Below are 5,504 nucleotides of genomic sequence, written 5' to 3' on the forward strand. Positions count from 1 at the left end.
GCCCTGTCCTGATGGTATTTTCAATAGCCACTAACCTTGCCTGGTACAGTATGGGGGCTGTAAATTGGCATGGAAATTTAAAGCAGGTTCTTGATGGTGCACAGCACTAATTAGATATATATACAGGGTTGGTAGTTTTTCATCTTCAGTTGTCTCTGATGCAGCTTATACGAAATAACTGTTGTTCTGTTAACTGAATAGCAGTATAATTTTTTTTAAAAAGTTGCAACTGTTTTGCTGACATTCTGAATGCTTCTAAGTAAATACAATTTATTTTATTTTAAAAAAGTGATGAACTACACTGACAAATGATTATCACTCAGGGTCTACTCTTGGTGCTATACACTGTATGGGTTTAGACTGACATGTAGGGGCCAGGGATATATTGCATAAGCGCCTGCCTGGCAAGTGCAAGGTCTCAAGTTCGAGTCCCAGTATCACAAGGGGAAAAAAAACCAAAAAAACACCTGACATGTATCCACTATAATAGTAACAAAGAGACTGATTTCACTGCCCTAAAAGTATTCTATGTTCTGCCTATTCAACTCACATCTCTTCTTGGCAACCACTGATCTTTTTACTTTTCCCATAGTTTTGCCTTTCCAAGAATGTCTAGGAAACCATTTGGAATACAGGCTTTTTGAATTGGTTTCTTTAAATTAGTAACATGCATTCAATATCCTTCTATATATTAGCAGCTCCTTTTGAAACTTTATGTTTTTACTTTTAAAAATGTGGTTCCTAGGCTGGTCAAATAGCTCAGCAGATTAAAGCACCTGCAAGCAGGCACAGGGGCCAGGGGTTCAATCCCCAGGCCTGCCATGCTGGCCCGCCCCCTGGGACACGCTGAGATGGCGATAGAGACTGGGCATGGTGGCATGCGCCTATAATCCCAGCACTTGGGAGGCTGTAAACAGGCGGATCACTACGAGACCAATCTAGTAGCGAGACTCTGAACACCCTGTAAACCCTTCCTTAAAGGGTTGATGTTTCCTTCTCAAGCCCTCAAGTCTATGCTCAGGCCCACTTTTAATTCACTAAGCCCTTAGCATGCTAACCTCCTTGCTTTTACCTACACTAGATTCTTTTAACCTAAAGACTAATTCATGTTCAGATTCAAGTTAAATATGACATATTCTGTGAAGGTTTTCTAAACTTCCATTGCATTCATACCATCTTTTATTGCACATGCCACTTTATAGTGTTTTGAATATGTGTTAGACTTTCCTTCGAGATTATGATCTCTGTGATGTTAGGTCCTGCATTTTATCTTTGGAGTCCCTAGCACAATCCCTAGAACAGCCTAACACTTAGTAGACATTCACAGATCTTGAGTCAATCAATAATGAGTAAAATGGGCTGGTGAGATGGCTCAGTGGTCTAAAGCACCTACTTGGAACAAACTTCACAAAGCACAGGGAGCACAGTTCGATCCCCCAGCACCACATGCCAGCCAGCCCCGCCCCCTGGTGGGCTGAGCTGGCCACACACACACACACACATATAAATAAATAAATGTTAATTAAAATAGAATGCTAAAGTTTAAAAAAAAAATAATGAGTAAAAGAAAGTTTTGGATTATCCTCCACTACGAGAAAACATATATGCTCACAAATGATAGAAAATGATTTCAAAATGCAACAGACCAGGCAACAGACCAAGCACACTATCAACCAAGAGCTACAATTATCAACAAGCTAAAATTTGTATTTTAGTCAAATCATTTCCTTGATCAAAAATATAAAGATTGCCACAATTAAGTCCTAATTGTCAGTGGACTGGGAGTAACTTGGAAATGTGGGGACTAGCTGTAGAAATCAGATGGTTAAAACAATTCTATCCCATATCCATTAAATGTTGATGGCTAGGCCTCATCAGAATAGAGGCACTGAAACTGAGCCTTTGATGTGCTTCCCAAAGAAAGCCATCAAGATGATTAAAGGGCCAGAAAATGAGATTTATAGGGAATGGCCACAAGAACAGAGAAAATTTTGCCTAGACAAGAAAAAAGGCCAAAGGGTGGCTTACTAACCATTTTCAATCATCATTATTACACAGATGACAGTGACCATATGGTCTCCATTTCCACCAAAGAATATTGAAAATGTACTTAAGATGCAGCATAAAAAAGTTGTCTAGTTTTAACAAAGAACATAACAATTAATAGTACACAGCAGAACAGACCCAGGAAGTATGGAGCATAGCCCATTCTCCTTTATTATGCTGGAAAGCAGAAAAAGGGTAGGGTGTGTTCAGACTTCCAACAATCCTTTGTTGAAGGCAAATTCTACTGTTGTCCTCAAATGAATCACAAACTTACAAGAATTAAAAAGAAATAGATAAATAAAATAGAAACATAGCATCCTATCATGTACAATTTGTCTTTCAATCAATGAATAATTACAATAATATATAATATACTACTATATTATACTTGCAAAGTAATAGTATTTGTGAAAACATAAGGTCTAAATCCCAACAAAAATTCAGAGACATAAAAATGGTTGATCTTAAGTGTTCAATCATTATATCCATCTTTACCAAGCATCTAATATATACTTCCTCATTTGGTACCAGGAAACACCAGAAAGCAACCTCAATTTCCAGTTAGTAAATATGGACAACTTCCAGTAATCTTTTGAATGCTGAATTCAGACTTTCATCATTTGGCACATGAATATTTCATGCTGAAAGATGACGACACTGAAGATAATGTGAATTTTGTGTGTAACTCAACAGCATATTACGTATAAAAGTTAAGGAATGACTGATATTGCTTTGTTTGATGTTCTCCCTTCTCTGCCACTGTATACACAGTCCTTTACTAATTTGTTGCCTGAATGCTAACAGGCCTCTTTTTATGTCTTCTTAGGTTATATACCTAAAACTGTTGCCATATCCTTCTGGTTTCAAGTATTAAAGACATTCTACCAGCTGCAAATGCCTGAGAATCAATTAAGAATCTGTTCTTCCTATATCTTTAGCCATCTTGGTGCCAGAGAGCAAATTCATTCATGTGACACTTACACTTCTGTCATACGACTCACTATGCTAAGCAACTGGTATGTCCTGGATAAATAAAACACACTGTGATTAAGATTCACAGTGCAGTGGCAAAGACAGATAGATGCAGGTGTAAATAGTGTAAATAGAAGTTAAAGTCTCTAAGCACTTATGGGAAAGGAAAGGCAATAGAAACACCAGAGATGAAGTAGTTGGGTGTTGCTCAGGACGAAAGGTAGAATTTACAAACTGTGAGAACAAGTCTTATAGCAAAAGTAGGTCTTAAAGGATGAAATGCTATAATTCACGCAGAGGAGACAGGAGTATACATGTATCATTCTAGGTGAAAAGGCCTCAAAGTCTAAAATCTCATGGCCATTAGGCATGTAGGCTACCTTTGCAAAAATGGAGCCATGTGGCACTTTCTCCTCCTATTCTGAAGGTTTCCTTCAGGACACATGAAAAATTCACCTAAAGAATCTGACCCCTACAGAAGACCCAATGCTATTATGGGCTTCTGTACTCTTTTAGAATATTTTGCTGAGTTTACACACCTATAATATTCAACAACGGAACTTAAAAAAAATTGGGGAATAACTATGAATGTCCATTTTGTATCTGTGTATTCAAAGTGGTTGGGATAGATATATAGTTGCATTCTCAATGAATAGAATGATTTTTTCTAATGGTGTTTGTAAGTAGGATCACAAGTCTGCATCTTGTACAGCAATTAACCACTAAGAAGAATATATGCATATTATTTGTTGAAACTGTACTTTCGATTTGATTTGAAACTGTCTCATTGCTATATGTTTATCAATAAAACTTTGAAAAGAAAAAAAAATAAAGGTAACATGTAATATGTCAAAAAAAAAAAAAAAGAATCTGACCCCTGTATGAAACACACGAACATACCTAAGTGGTCAACACAGACCAGGCACTGGTCCTGTAGAGGTGAGACAGGCAGGAGTGGAGAGCAGTAGAAAGCCAGAGTCTAGCTAGGAGGCTAAGAATTCAAGAATTCTCACCACCCTTCACAACACCCCTTAACCCAGCAACAACCACACCTGGTTCCAGGTCTATATCCTCTGCCACAGTGCGGATAGTGCATTGTATCTGTGGGTCAAGCTTCCTCTCAAGACTGGGCCAGGCAAGAGCTGTACCATTTCATCACTATACCTCTCACTCTGCACATTTTAAGTTCCAGCAAACTTTGGTGACTAAGCTAAATAGTTAACTGATATGTGTGATTAAGTTTTTAAAAAGCAGAAACTTTAATTCATAATCCCAAATACCACTGTCTATCTAGTTCATCAGTTTCATTCTTCCTTGAAAGCCAACTGTCCCCAGTTGGTTTATGCTTTCATATCCTTCAGTTTTATACTCATACCCCTATCCTCTACAAAAGGAAAAGGATATTACTGTCCTTGCTAAGACTGATCTGTGTCAAGATGAAAAATACCCAAGTCAAAGAGGTAATATGGAACTGGCTTCTCAAGCACTCAAAGGAATGTGAGATTACTGCCTTGAGAGGGCAAAAGAGAAACCCAACCTGATTACAGTGTAAAAATAGGTCACTGCTTGAATACAGCCTTTGGGTAACTGACAGAAAGCTCCTTTTGCTTCTCACTCTAATGTCACAAGAAAGTGGTGGCATAATCTTAGAATTGGGGATCTAAGGCCAGCTGCCCACATTGGCCTGGCCTCCGATCTAGCATTTTAGAAGCAGCACAAGGGTCAGGACATTCCTGGGGAGCTCAGCGGGCCTTTGTTACCTCTGACATAAAATACCAGAGATTTCATTTTGTTTTGAACAAACTGGGAAACAATTCAAGGTTGTGCTATAAATTTCTCTCACTTGTGTTCAACTACAGTAGCAGAGAAATGAATAGAGTTTAACTAGTTCAAATATCTACACAGAACAAACAAGCAGGTTCTATGCTGTAAGAGGAAGTTATAATTCTGGAGTACTTTTACTGCTTGTAGCAAATTTAGTGATCTGTGTCTGCATTTGTACTACGCACAGATCAGAAATTTGGATCTATGGCAAAACCTGCTATGTATTGCTCAAAAAGGCTGAAAATTACTGATTGAGGTTAGTAGGAAGATACTAAAGGTAAAGAAAAGGTAATATTTGAAAACAGAAAAACAGCAGTTGAATATTATGTTTTTTAGCAAACAATGTATTTCATAACGGCAGAGATCAACACAGTGTGCCAAAGTTCCTTTCTGATAGAATAATTCTCAGACAAAGCTCCAAAATGGTCTAGTAATACATTCCCCTATAAAATAGCCCTGGCTTATAGTGTACATGTGTACATGTCTCTTCTTTCCAATAAACTATAAAAGTTTTGAGGCAAGGGTAAGGTAAGGTAATTAGAATTTGTATTCCACTGTGTTTCTAACAGAGTTTGAGTAACTAATGAAAGACATGGAGGAAGGGAGGAAGGGAGTGGTTCAGGATAACCAATGCACTTACAGGCTTTTTTTTTTTAATTTTT

The 5,504-nt window shown here is 37.8% G+C and overlaps 1 protein-coding gene across 12 annotated transcripts in view; it reads right to left on the bottom strand.

Annotated features, from left to right (window-relative positions):
• Zhx3 (zinc fingers and homeoboxes 3) overlaps positions 1-5,504 on the bottom strand; it is a 223,036-nt gene that overhangs the window by 63,004 nt on the left and 154,528 nt on the right. The window lies entirely within an intron of this gene.

This window comes from Octodon degus, unplaced genomic scaffold (assembly GCF_000260255.1).
Source record: "Octodon degus isolate 3935 unplaced genomic scaffold, OctDeg1.0 scaffold00037, whole genome shotgun sequence".
Taxonomy (NCBI): Eukaryota; Metazoa; Chordata; class Mammalia; order Rodentia; family Octodontidae; genus Octodon; species Octodon degus.